The sequence below is a fragment of the Limanda limanda genome, chromosome 1 (assembly GCF_963576545.1).
Source record: "Limanda limanda chromosome 1, fLimLim1.1, whole genome shotgun sequence".
Lineage (NCBI taxonomy): Eukaryota > Metazoa > Chordata > Actinopteri > Pleuronectiformes > Pleuronectidae > Limanda > Limanda limanda.
This window is the reverse complement of record NC_083636.1, coordinates 13,984,859-13,999,898: the sequence shown is the minus strand read 5'-3', so window position 1 is coordinate 13,999,898 and position 15,040 is coordinate 13,984,859. Positions and strand designations below refer to the sequence as shown.

Genomic DNA, 15,040 nt, shown 5'->3' with positions numbered 1-15,040 from the left:
CATCTTTAAATATCCATGAGAAGAAATCAGAGACAAAATATGAAGCACTGACAGTTTGTTTTGGTCGGATACCAAAGCAAGAGGTTTAAAAACGATATTTTAAATACACTAGGATCATAAATCACCACATTAAACATTCATGGAACAAAAGACGCAGATTTATAGAGTTGAGCCAAGGGATGAAAAAAAAAGATACAACAGGAGCTACAAAGGTATTAAAGCAAAGGAAGAAAATGATGGAAAAGGGAGAAAGAGGAGGGGATGCATAGTGAGGAGTAAAGAAGAGTTAAAAAGAGACAGCGAGGGACTACAGAGGTGATGGTAGAGGAAAGAGGTGTTGACTTCAAGAGAGAAAACAAAGAGGGAAGACGGATAGGGCGACACGGATGAATCAACACCACGTCACTGTGTTCAGTGTTCGAGAGGAAAAATATCCTCTGTGTCGCACTCATTCATTTCCTCTTGTTCAGGAGGGAAGAGCATCACAGAAACCTCACTTCATCTAACCCTGGATAATGGAGAAGAGGGTTTTTAATTTGTTCTCTCTCTATCTTTCTCTCTGTCTACTACTACTACTACTCTGACACTCTCCCTCCGCCTCCACCTCTTTCTCCTCCTCTGTCCACTACTCCATCCCTCCCTCTCTCTCTCCCTCTCTTTTCACTAGTCGCTGTTCTCTCTCTCTGTCTCTCTCCAATTTTGTCCACTACTCTGTCTATCTCTTTCTGTAGTAGTTTATTCTCTACATATCTATTTTACACTATTTTATCTCTCTCCCTCTCGCTCTACCCCTATCTCTCTCTCTATTTTTTTCCAAAATTCCCCCTCACACACATTGTCCCTCAATGTTTGGCACTAATCCAGAAATTATAATTAAGCTGTATAGTGACATTTAGCTCTTTATTAGATCATTAGCTTAACTCCAGGTGTGTGTGTGTGTGTGTGTGTTTGTCAGGATGAAAGATTGTGTCATTGTAAGAAAACCCATCTGTAATGTCAGTGCACAGCGTATGATCGACAGCATGTACCCAGTGTTTGTTTTGTCATTTTTCTTATATATGTGTGTGTGAGCGAGTGTGAATGATGTCCCCTTTCTCTCCCTGCCTGTTCCAGCCCATTTATTGAACATCTGTACAGTCTGTCGCTTTCACTATATCACACCCCTTAATCTCACACAGACACACACTCACAAGCCTCCGTACGCACACAGACAAGCACAGCAGTGTGCATGACTGCTAAAACAAATACTCATTAGCCTCAAATTAAAAGCCTCTCAAGGATAATCACCAAAGTGGTAAAATCTGCACAGACACCCGACACACACAAGACACTTGCAAGTTCAGAACACTTCCTCAAGGATAATCACAAACTCCTAATGCACTGTTGGAGACGTGCACACGGATGGCAGAAGATGAGGAAACATGGCATACGGTATGAACACGTGCACAAGTGCTGATGTCTGCATTGCACTACATTGTCCTTGGAGCGGTGTAAGAGTGATTAAATCATCATTTGTTTTATAGCCTCTCGCCCGTCATCAATAAGTGTCCCAGAGAAGAGACATCCCAGATAGAGACATGACAAATTATGACAGGGCGTTTATGTTCAGGCATTTTTTTTAGCCAAACAGACAAAAACACACACACAGACATACACACTTACACACACACGTCTGACTGTAAAGGTCTCAGCCAAATTCACTGCTGCTCCTACAACACCTTGTTGGTGCCAAAAACGCAGCTTGTCAAAAGCGAACATTCGTTATTAGTGAGCCCCTTCGCTGACAAAGAAAGCTCTGAGGGGCAGTCACGGGAAACATTTACTTCTTACACTCTTTTCTCTCTTTCTTTTTTTGTTCTTATCAATCTCAGAATGTCCTGGATGAAGCAGCTTTGTCAAACAAAAATGGGCTTTGGTAGCGGAGGTTTCAACATCAAAACCATCCAACACCACAAAACAAAAACAAGAAAATGTAAAAAATAACTTGTACACAATATACGTGAGCTATTTCTGAGGCCAGTGCCTGTTTGTTGTCTGTTGAGACGGAGTGAAAAGCTCCTGGTATAGCTGCTTTCACACATGCACAGAACTCTAGATATTCTCCTGAAGTTTATCCTGCCTCGGGATAATGCCCAAAAATCTTAAGTTAGTAAAACTAAAAAAGTCTGGACAGTTGGGTCCGGACATTTTTTGTTTTCCGAGTTCATGTCTGAGGAACCATCGCGTGACAAACTGTTGAACCATTTTTTATCATTAATTGTTGATTGCAAGATCATCAAATTGAAAAAAAAATTACATTCTGTCCCTCCCTCAACCCTCTTCCCACCCCATCTTCCCTCTACTAACCGACAGGGAAGTAATCCATACACAGATTGAGCCTACAGTATTTCAACAGAGGATCTGCTTAATTACATATTAAATCCTCCACTTTGTGCTTGGTCATCCATCATAAAAACTATAGTTCCGAGCAAGAAATGTTCAAAATGGTCCAAAGCCAGTGAGGAGTACGAATGTCACAATGTGGTTACAGCATTAATACAGCTTGATATTATGTAAGAACATACAATCTTCTTAGCTGTAGTCTGGCCATGTTGGACAGATTGTTATCTCATTACCTCTAAGGAAAAGGTGAGAGTCATCATTTAGGAGACAAGCCGCAAGCTCCATTGGAAGTTGTACCCCTATTCATTCTGCAACAGTCCACAGAGCAGACACCCGCGGACATTTCCACATAAAGAAGGTTACACGTGAGGACAACAGGAACAATATTGGCCAGGCACCGATCCCATCTGATGGTGACTTCTTGGTGTTTTCACGTCCCTGCTCAGTGATCTGCCAGCTCACAATGTGGCTGAATGTGTTAAAATCTGGATAATTGGTTATTTAGTAACATCACATCACGCCCTTGGCAAGCCGACAGGACACCAGTCAGAAATTCTCTTTATTCATCTCAGATAAAAGAATGGCTTCAGCCGTTACTGGATCACAGGACTAGCCAGCGTATTACATAATTCACCCATTCCGGCACGCTTGTGTCTAAATGGCTAACTACATTACGGGCACTGCAATTGCAAGGGCAGCAGCACACTGAGCTCTCTGTTTATCTCTAATAACCTGATTATTGAGGCTTCACTGTGATATAGAATGGGACTGAATCCTAATGCCTTGGTCTATTCAGATGTGTGACTTGTTTTTGTACGTCTAAGCGTGTAGGAGGGAATATCTGTGTGTGTGTAAATGCCAGTTTTTGTGTCAGCCCATGTGCTGAAGTGCTACAGATTAGCACTAATTTATGTGAGCGCTTGCATTTTTCGTCAGCCTATCCCCTCTGCAAAAATTGCAATGATGAATCTGACGTTAAGTGCGTCCATCGCTTGCGCGGATAAAACCCCCTCATACTCGTAATTAACTCCATCCTGTTGTGAGATTAAATTCATTCCGTTTCAGGACAGGAAACGCCGTCTAATTAACAATCTGCTTCCCTCCCACACGCTCCTCTCGCTGCACCATTTCATCTGTTAACTAAGAGAGACATGACGGGGGAGAAAAGAGGAAGACTTACTCTCCCAATTTGGATCTTACTTCTGTCATTTTTCTTTTCACCTTCAGTTAGGAAAAGTTTTCAGAGACTTTTCAGGCAGGTCACAGTTAAAGTCCAATATTGCCTCAGGACAATAACAGCACCAATCTCTTTCAAATAATTATCATATCAAGAGAAACTACTGGCTGCTAACTTTAACCCTTTATAATTAGTGCTGGAAAACAATTATACATGGAGGCTTAAGCTATAACTAAGACACCTGAATCCTGGAGCGTCTTATTTCTGCATCTGTTTTCCCCCATTGTAAAAAGTCCTCCTTTACAAAATCTGTTCTGTTTTTTCTCCCCTTTGTTTCCGTACTCCATCATAAACTTAGCACATCTCTACATTAATATGTTGTTATCGAGAGCCTGAAATGGAGAAGTTTGGAAATGCTGTTGGCCACTGTTTTATTTTGAAAACTCTCTGTGGCTATGTTGCTGTGTCAAAAATGGAAATGATGATTCTGATTGGTTCTCATCAGTCACAACTCGACTTCCACCGTTGAATGCAAAAAGGTCTGAGGTCCGATCTGTACCACCACATGCTGGCTCTTAATCTTCTTGTGAAGTTCTTAATGTGAGATCATTATATTCCAGAAGCATATATTTCCCTGAGGCATCCACTGCTGAAGAGATGGATCTTGTTCGTGTCACCTCTAACTATGCTCCAGCATTCCAAGCCATAAAGGATAACAGGTTTAATGTTGCTGTTGTAGAGTCTGACCTTTGTTCTCCCTCATTCTTGATTTCTCGTTCGTAGTATTTTTGTAACTAAGCAACCAACTGCAGAGCGACGTAGTTTGGATGTAGCCTAACACGTTTACACTTGGCTGCAGCAAACCGTTTAAAGCAATGTCTCCAACAGGAATCGTTTGCATCAGCTCATCAATGATAGAGGCACTGACCCTCTATGCAACACCGCAGGAGTCAGACACACACACACACACACACTCATCGTGTAATGTATTTATAGAAGCATTACAGCGTGGACACACACCGACATCGATATGGATTCTCGCAAAGCGGAACGGGTAATGAGTGTAACTTTAAAGTGTGTTTCTGTGCCTGCATGCATATTTCTGTTAGATGTCAGAGTGAAGGAGAATGAAGGAAAGGTGGTGAAATCAAAACCTTTCCTTTAATGACTCTTCCATTAAACATACCCGAGCCATCCTCACATCTTTCCACACACACGACTTGTCAGTTGTTTCTATTAACATTAAATAAGCTTGGACCAAATTGGAGCTTCTGTGTGCCCAGCAAATCCACACGGAGGAAATTAATTTATTTCTCCAGCTTAGAATGCATTTCTTTGGTAAAAAGAATAACACCCACTGCATTGAGCCCCCACACGAATACCTGCCAGTGGACTGTTACTATTGAAGAACTCTCGCACAAATAATACAAAAACGCACTGATTTTGACACACTTTTCTTTCCCTTGCAAACCTCATTAGCGCTGCTTTAAAATTAAAAGTTGCCCTCTGCTTCTCTATGCTTTGTTCATGGCTCGGGGCAGTGCATTGTGGGCCTTTGAAGTCATCTGTGTGTGCGTGCGTGTGGGATAACGCACGTGTGTTGCTGCTCAAGCGGGTTTTCCCTGAGTCGGTCTGTGCTCACCAGTGAACTGAGCGCACTCCATTAACACACATGCTGGATTGTTTTTTTCCTCTCCTTTGCTTTGTGTGTGGATTAAGTGGTGCGGTAAATATTAGCGTTATGCATTTTTTCGCTCAGAGTTGAAGTTTCTCCCCGGGCTTGCTAATGAATCATTGACAACACCCACGGAACCGCTGTCCCAGGAAATTTACCTCCGCCCATTAAAATATGCCTGGAAGGAAGCCGGGCCTTCGAGCTTCCATTGGGCTTGAAAAATTAGGTCGGACCAATAACCTGAACCCTCCCCGAAAAAAGGAGCTTTTCAGACCTGAGTTCAGCTCAAGGAGGAAAAGGTTTTGTGAGTCCCTGACAATCTTAGGCCTGAAATTACTCATAATTTGCTGATAATGAAAAACTGATAAGGGTAGGAGAGACAAAATGGGCAAAAGTTGGTTCAGTTCACAGAAATTTAATAGCTTTTGGTAAATGTTTGCACGGTGTGAATGCAATTATGAGTCTCCGCAGCTCTGTGAGTTATCAGAGTAGTTTGCAAAGGCGACTGGGTATTGGATATTTGTAATGATCTACTGTGCACACAATAGAATATTTCAAGTGGTGCTCACACAAAATACAATAATTTGTGTTGTCTATCTAAAAAGCTAATTCACAGCCTTGCCTCAGTATATTGTTGTAGAGTTTAATAATACGGTGGCAGCTGCTGGAGATATCCCTCGAGCTCTGGAGAAGTTATTTTAATTCAAGACACTGAAGAAATCATGCAGTGGTTCTCACTGGAATAGAGTTAATCCCATAGTTACATTTAACTGGCTCCTTCAAAGAGGACGTGATCATACAAGGTACAACAAAATACACTTTAGGTGGAGTTTGCATGTTCTCCACATGTCTGGGTAAATGTTCTCTGGCTTCCTGACACATGCCAAAGACATGTAGATTGGGATTAGGTTGATTGACGGATGGAAGGTGGAAGGAAGGAAGTAGGGAAGGAGGGAAGGATGGATGGAGTGATGGGTGAACGTATGGTAGGAGGGAAGGATGGATTGATGGATGGATGGATGGGTAACTGGATGGATGGAGGGATGTATGAATCAGTGGAGGGAGGGAAGGATGGAGATGGAGGGATAGATGGATGGAGGGAGGGAGGGAGTGCTGGATGGATGGTTTAAAAACTTTCCAGCTTGGCTACATTTTACTTTAGCGCCATTATTTAGCATTATTATTTATTTAGACTCCATATGGTAGTTGTTTTGTAATTAGTGTGTCTATTAAAGCATTTGTCAAAACCTACTTAATATGTTTCAAACCTTTAAAACTTTAACAAGGAGCACGGTAAAGTTCTTCCTCATGCCTTAACACTGGGGTTGATGAGAATCAATATTAAGTGTTGTCACTATGACAGCTGGAAATTTGACTAAATTTGAATGTCCCTATAATTGAGCTCTGTTGGGTAAAGTTTCATGTTGCTACCTGTGCAGAATAATTGCTTTCAAAAGCAGGACTTATTCTGCTGCTAGACTCTCGAGCTACAAGGCCGGGTTTTCCAGGACACAGATATCTGAACTTGGACAGAGCACAGTGGATGTTGACCCGACACAGACGTTATTCCTCTGCGTGATCAAGTGTATGTGCTGCAGAGACAGAGATACAGAGGAGAGGATTTCGAGGTTGGAGTACAGGGAGCGAGAGAAGGAGAAAGACAATAAAAAGATACCACACAAGAGAAAAAGAGCAAGAGAGCAAAAGAGGAAAAGAGACACAGAGAGACATGAGATCTCGGCCTTTTGACATCTCGCTTCCTATACCACCCCATGCAAGCTGGGGATGACGAATGTCTTTGTGTCTGTGTGGGTGTGTGTGTGTGTGTGTGTGTGGTTTGAAGTAGGGTGTGCAGAGGGGTGAGGTCTGTCTTCACCACAGGAGTCAGTTTGTCTCGCTGAAGTCAGCACTTGTTCAAGTCTGAAGGGAGACAGGTGGACACATACTGAATGTAGCATAGTGTGTGTGTGTGTGTGTGTGTGTGTGTGACTGAGAGAAGTCTACCTGCTTACAAGTGCGGGGATGTATTCATGTTTCAATATAATTGTGAGGGCCAACTCTGGTTTAAAAACGTTGTTGTTCAGAGTTTGGCTGCTCCTGACAACTTCAGAGGGCTGTTAGAGGCTTTTAGGGTTTGAATTCGATTTGGTAGGTTGGGTGGGTTTAGTTGTTATGGTTAAGGTAACTATATGTGTGTTATTAGTGTGCAGTCCTCCAGAGGACAGCATTTTCTCTGGTCCAACCAGACTGTATATAACGATGGACGACAAGACAGCTTTCCAAAAGTGAAGCTGAATCATCTTGATTTCCCCCTGGTGTGTTACAAACCCTGAGTACACAGTTAAGATTTTCTCTCAAAGATGGTTTCTGTCTTTTTAGGTAGTTGTTATTACTTCATGTGTTCATTTTTCTGGTAAGTTTGCTCTGAATGAGATATGATTGACAGCTAAGTGTCGGCAGGAACTGCCTCGAACATGGGATTTGTTAGCTTAATTTTTGCCAAACAGCCGGAAGTGGAGATGTGCGGTCCATCTTTATAAACACAAGTCTATGAGTCCATCCACTTCAGTCTATCACACTTGAAGCAAATACTGGTTCACTCAGGCAATGCATGTGTCTGTGTCATCCGTCCAAGTTTGTGTAAAAACACAAGTGACAAGCTCCCTCCTTAAGAATCGATGCTGGAGTGCACGGGGAAAGAGATAAAGTGTGACTGGACGTTATGCAGATGGATTAGCATGTTCAAGACGTGACTGTGTGGATTAAGGAAATACAGAGAGCGCACATTGCCTCTCACATCTGTTCAGTATCAGTGCTATGGTGTGGGCCGACAAGTGTAACTTCATAACCAATACTTCCAATCTATTTGATAGATTCCGCTGCTTTCTGCTGGACTGTGGGAGACCGAAGGGGAGATCCACATGGGTGGCGTGGAGAAACGGGATGGAATGAAGGACAGAAGGGTGAGAGGGAGGAGAGATGGAGAGGGAGATAAAGGAAAACGGAGAGGAATCAGAAGGCTGCGAGGAAGAATTGGAAAAAGGATGGAAAGATGTTGGGAGTGAGGCGAGGGAGGAGGGAGATAAGCAAAGGGATGATTGGATGTCAGGCCACAGATAAAAAGCACAAGGTCAACGTAAAGCTCGGAGATGACAAAGAGAGGACATGTCCACTTCTGTCGGCGACTTTCTCATCCCACCTCAATCTCCCTCTCTCTCTCTCTCTCTCTCTCTCTTTCTCTCTGAGACACCTGAGTGTCGGATTATCTTTCTTCTTCTCTACTGTTGCCGACACTCACTCTCTCGTTCCCTGCGAGAAGAATTTTTTTTCATTTTTATTGCATTTTTTCTCTCGTCTCTCACTCTCACACACACACAGACACACTATCTGACAGTAATCAGACATCCAATTACAGCAGTGCCCTCAGACTAGTTCCATGTGTGTACATGTAAGCGTGCACACGCACACACCCACGTACACAGACACTCGCACACAAACCAATAGAGTGTCAGATCCCTGCTGATGCTTGTTACTCCCCAAGCTGGGATGCCCTGCTGTCCTCCGGTCCATGTCTTATCTGGGGATAAAGCATTTCTCACATACACACACACAGGTTTTTCAAATATACCCTATATAGCATCAAGCAGAGGGACACACACACACACACACACATTCACATATCCTAGTTCACACAGTCACAGTGGGGAATAACAAAGATCTTAGGGAGGATACACTCTTCCATCCACCCTACTGAGATGCTGTCGCGTCACCTGACGCATGAATGGAAACTAAAACTGTTGACCTTCACCGTGACCTTTTTGACCGGCGAACATATCAAGACGGGAGAAGATAGTAAAAAAGATCTGAAAAAACTCCTCATACGTTAAAGGCTCAAAGCACATGGGTTTTACAATCAAGGCTGATCAGGCTTCATTATGCAGACTCAATGTTATTGATAATCAAGTGGGTGCAATTATAGGTTTGAACTTTTCCCATTGGAAACTAGACACACACTGTAGAGCAAATTCCACCGCCAGGTCCAACTGTCGCCTTAATGTACCACATTTCCATTCAACATAAATGTCTGTTCCCTAAACAGGACAGACCTTATATTCTTTCAAAAAAACTGTGTTGAAGAGAGTGGGAAAAAAATCAGTTGCATCTTTTCTGGGTAATGCTGCTAACTAACTACAAAAATCAGCATGGGGGGGGGGGGGGGGGGAGTGTTTCAGTGACACTGGCAGGACAAGTGATACTATTTTTAATGGGGAACACTTTCAGCATAAATTATATTTTCTCGATGTGATATTGTCCATATCTCCTTTGAAAATACATCATTATAACTCACAATAACAATATACCGCCAAGCTCTATGAAGTTTGGTAGTAAGAAAGAAACCCATACAGCTGCTGCACTTTGCACATGCTCTGTACGCAGAAGCTAATGGAGCATGGTTTCTGCATCTGTTAAATAATTCTGCAGGCAGTTTTCCAACAGCTCCAGACAATCATTCTCACAATAATCAGGCATCCACAAATCATCCAGCCTGGCTCAAACACACAAAACACACAAAACACAGCAGAAACTCAATCCAGAGCAGTTGTGTTTGACTACACACCCGGGCGCACACAATTAGTTTGACAGTTTATCATTGTTTAACGTTGCCAAATCAACAAAATCAGTCACCCGGTGGTACACAAAGAGCCGACTGCGAAAGGAAAATTGTGCATCAGCAAGTTAATCTTTCATAAGTAAGAATTGCGGCGTTGAACGGAATACACACTCGCACATGCATGTGCATTACAGATTAGATTGTAAAGTTCCACACACACATGGCCGGCCAATCAGACGGCCAATAGAAACTTCAGCCAGAAATTTGTTCCTATTATTATCTAATGAATAAAATGTTAGGTTTTTGAATAGAAAAGGACCAACAGGCTTATTTGTGCTGATAGCATCTGTGGTGGCAAACATGACGCATGAACGGCAATGAAAAGCAGAATCTTGGCAATCTGTGAATACATTGTGTGTGTATGTGTGTGTCTGCATACACTTCACTGTGTGGGTTCACTGCAACAGGCGCTTGCACCTGACGCCGGCGCAGGCTATTGTGCGCTACGCTAATGAATTGCCACAGTTAGATGGATGGAATGGTAACGCTGTGTGAGCTTTTCAAATACCGCCAATGACTTTCTCTCCTTTTTTCCCCCTAACAATGATGAACGTATGCATATACCTCTAAGGGGGTCGGGGTTTTTCTCGCATATAAAATGAATTTATCTTCAGGTTTTTGTGTGACTCCATTCAGTTGCTGAATTTCGTCATCACTGTGTGTATTTTTTTAAACCGCTTTAAAACATGTGCTGAACTCAGGATAATCTCCTGACATTCTATGGAGGAGCTGTATGTGACAACCTGGAGTTTCTCCTCCCAACCCCATATAGTAATATAGTAAAAACCCTATATAAGAAAAAAGCAGGAGATCTCTTGAAGGATTCACTCTGAGTGTGTTGATGACGTTTGTAACACTTGAAGGACACAAAACCAAAAGAAAAAGAGGAATTCAATTATCTATTTCATCAGTGAAAGGCAAACTCGGAGGAAAGGCCAGGATTGTGTCTTTGCATTTATTGAATGATTTTGAACTTTGCCTGCGTAAAGAATAACTTATCTTTAAAGTAAGTTAAGTAAGTCTTTTGAGTTAATCTCAGATTTCAACTCCTCACCTTCTTAGCACTTTAATACCCTTTATCCTTTGAATGACCTGTGGAAGAACAACCTGCTCCCTTTTAATATTTAGTCCAAAAGCTGTTCGGTCATCCTGAGGAATTCCCTTTGAAGTTGGGGCACCATGCACTGCATGAAAAGAAGCGTTTGTGTCAATCTGTGTCGCAGAGAAGTGTTGGCACATCCTTTGGTTAACGACTTTCACACGTATCTGCAGGCAGCAAAGGAAACGCTAAAGTTTCCTGCAGTTGTCAAGCCTCAGAGCTGTTGTGAGGTGACCCCCCCTGCTCCAACGCCTAGAGGACGCTTTCACATGCAAATTACACTGAGCAACAGTGCTCTGAGCTTCACAAATGCAAATCAGTTTCCCTGAGTGAAGATAACACCTTTTAGTAAGAGGCACCAAACAAACTATCTGGCTGAGTAAACCAGGCTTAAAATAAATATTAAATCTGAATTTTAAATTGTTCTTAAGTAAGTAAGTGTGCTATAATGAATTACATTGTATACCACGCACAAAGGTCAATGCTGTCAAATGAAACAATTCACTTTATTTCATTGTCATCCAAAACAATCCTGAATCTCAACCACTGTACAGAGTGGCATGATTACAGTCACTTTTTCAATTTTGCTGGTTAAATACACAGAGGATTTGTTAACCACACATCTACCAGCAATCCGCTCAACAGGAAGAAATGATGCTGGGTATGATGTGTCTATGCCCTGTAATCTCCAAACTTCTCCCGGCTTTCCATAAAAATATCTGTCCTCCCAAAATACTGGCATCATATTCATTTGCCGTTGACATTTATGTCAATGGCACACTAAGCTGTTTTCCATGAATTATAAATTCTACCTTTTTACCACTACTTTCAAAATTGCTACGAAACATTCATTGATTTAATGATTTATTTTTTCAGTGTAATATTTAATCCCCCATGGACTGCACAGTGACAAAACACAGCAGCCGGCTGTTTGGCTACAACATACATCTCCACTCAGTTCGATTATTATTTAAAATATAAAGAAGACACAATATAGAGCTGAAATTCCTTCATAATTTGAACTTCAATTGTCTAATTGTTGTTATTAAACTTTCTCAGTATTCCATTAAAACAGTCAACACTTCCAAAGCGACTTACAATAAGTGCATTCAACTATGAGGTTACGAACACAGAACAGCGAGAATCATGTATGTAAATTTACTTGTAGACATTTACTGTGAAAACCTCACGTCACCCGCTCGCGTCATCAGCTGATTGGCTCGACCAATCACAGCCTCGTTAATGCATTGCAGCATCGAGTGTCGCTCGTGTTATGTTTGTTCCGTACGAGTGACTCTGTTTTCGGGGTAAATAACTTGCTGAAGTTGACACGACGCTTTTCCCTGGAGGAGAAGATGAGTGCGTTGGTAAGCAGAGCCGCGGGCCTGGTGTGGACGAGTCGAGGCGGAGAAGACGGATGCAAAGTCCCTGAGTTAAGGTGAGAGCTAAGCTAAACGGAGCCGCCATTGCTAGCTACCAAGCTAACTCGTTCATCTGAAAAGCATGCCAGCAACTTTGGGATAGCGAGAAAGTTGCTAAAATACGAATACAGCATCGAGTGCTGGAGCAGATCTAGTGCATGTGTAAATATGTATGAATTACTTAGATGTAACAGTTTGTTCTCGTTAAGTTTTTTCATCAACGTGACTTTTCTGTATGTTTTCACAGCCTCAGCCCACCACACACACACACACACACAAACAAAGAGGCGTTAGGCTGAGACGCTGAAAGTCCGGATTTAAAGTGCAGAAAATTAAGCCATTGAATGTAAGTAACTGTTTATGAATTGTTTTGGTGTTTTTTTGCTGTGGATCTTCCAACGGTGATGCAGCGCGGCTATTTCCGTTTATTAATAATAAAGTCATGTTACATGTGTTGTTTTCCAGCTGCCTGTCCATTACGTACAAACACACACTATGAGCCAGTATGATCCGACCAGACCTTACATCAGCATTGAGGAGTTGTCGGAGAAGAAAGAGGGTAAGGTTATATTCATTAAAGGGCCCATCGTATGAAAATTCCACTTTTGTAGTGCTTCTACACGTTAATTTGGGTATCTGGCATGTCTACCGTCCCAAAAAGTGTGGAAAAACACAACTCCCGCGATCTGGTGTGGTTCCTCTATGTCAGGAAGTATGCGCTAGCGAGCGTCCAATGAGGTTATGGGCATTCTTTACGTCATTGGCAGTTTTACGTCAGCCCCACCAACACTCGACCCACCAATGGATGGAACCACAACAGATTTAGGAACCACCCACTTTATTGACCGTCCATCGGTTTGCGCCGCGATTGCATTCTTGCGAGCCTTGTAAACACTTGGATAAGCTATCTAGCAGCATGAAACGAATTCGACCACCGAGAGCCACCGCGTAGCCCATAGCCCGTAGCCTGGAGCCCGGGAGGCGAGAGCCGAGAGCCCGGAGCCGGGAGAGTGAGCTGTTGGTGTTTTTTCCAGGTAGGAGCTCGGAGCTGCTTCACTGTGTTGATGCTGTGGTTATGCTGCCCCAGCTGCATGTGACTTTGTTGTTGTTAGCAGCAGCAGCTAACGCTGGCTTCTGTGTGTGTGTTTTGCCCCGGTGGAAGCAGCATGTATGAATACAAAACAGCTTTTTGTCGGGAGCTAACGTTAGCTTGCTACTAGCGACGCTAACGCTAGCCTAGCGTTAGCTGCGGCACCGGCACCTCCGTGCACCGCCGCTGTCGGGTCCGGGACGTCCCGGTGAGGGCTCCTTGGAGGTGCCGCTGTTAGCTCCGGGGACGTCCCGGTGAGGGCTCCGGGACGTCCCGGTGAGGGCTCCTTGGAGGTGCCGCTGTTAGCTCCGGGGACGTCCCGGTGAGGGCTCCGGGACGTCCCGGTGAGGGATCCTCGGAGGTGCAGCTGTTAGCTCCGGAGTCTAGCTTGTGTGTGTGTATGTTTGTGGCGTCCCGGGCATGCAGCACGTTTACATAGAAAACAATGCACTCGGAGGCTAACCCGACTCGTAGCTTCTGTGTGTGTCTGTCTTTGTTAGAAACTAGCATTGGAACGTGTTCAAGGAACCCCCCCCCGGTCTCCGGTTGCATTGTACCGGTGCCGGTGGGCTCGCTCAGCGCCCGGGTGGCGAAGCGGAGGAGGAGGAGGGGGGGGGGAGAGAGCTGTGCATTATAACTTTTGTGGCTCTTGCAGATTTGCTCCACGCAGCCCGAGCTGCACGAACCGGTGCCGGTCACCAGCAGCTCGCTGCCGCCTCCGTCGCTCGCTTTAAAATGACTCATACCCGGGGTTTTAAGTGCATTTCGCCGCAGAAGTTGCAGCAGTGTTAGCTTCCAGAGCTAGCCCCCACATCCCTTTGTCTGTGTGTGTGTGTGTGTCTGTGTCTATCTGTGTGTGTGCGTGTGTGTGCGTGTGTCTGTGTGTGTGTGTGTGCGAGCCCTCAGATACAATTATATACTGTATACACGCATATCTAATGCATGTATTTAAATAAATGTACATCCTTATCAGAGGGTGTAGTAGTTTTAAAATTGAAGCTTCAATGAAGAAACACAACAAACAAATACAGAAATATGTGCAGGACAGTGACTTAAAATTATTTTAACAACCTTACATATGCTAAGGAGAGATTTAAGACGTGAAAGTGGATGTGTGTGTGTGTGTGTGATTGACAGGGGGGGGGGGCGGGGCGGTGAGAGGGGGGGGGGGGGGACTCAAAAGAGGTCAATCTGAAGAGGGCTGTTTTAGACAGGGTAAAAAGGCTGTTGTTTTAAATGATCCTTGTGGTGTTTTGACCAAAAAATGTTACAGACATTTCATTAAGACCCCAAGGAACCATATCAACTGTGGTAAAATGGGCATACGATGGGACCTTTAAATAATTTTCCAGTTACATGTAAAGGTGTATGTTGTCATTGAACTGTGCTAATTTTACTGAATGTGTTTACAGCTGATTGAAGCGGGACAGATGACATGGATCCATCCTTCCACAGCCAGGACGACCTGTGTGCCACACTTCATATAAGACTGGAAGCTACACTGATCTCACAGCTACACACCAC

At 43.5% G+C, this 15,040-nt stretch overlaps 1 protein-coding gene and 1 long non-coding RNA gene across 3 annotated transcripts in view; one reads left to right on the top strand and one right to left on the bottom strand.

Annotated features, from left to right (window-relative positions):
- Nucleotides 1-15,040, bottom strand: part of grm8a (glutamate receptor, metabotropic 8a) — a 231,413-nt gene that overhangs the window by 84,982 nt on the left and 131,391 nt on the right. The gene's annotated exons all lie outside the window — the stretch shown is intronic.
- LOC133010740 (uncharacterized) lies at nucleotides 12,691-14,978 on the top strand. The gene is made up of 3 exons (XR_009680692.1): nucleotides 12,691-12,772; nucleotides 12,892-12,985; nucleotides 14,929-14,978. It is a non-coding gene; the product is annotated as an uncharacterized LOC133010740 (long non-coding RNA).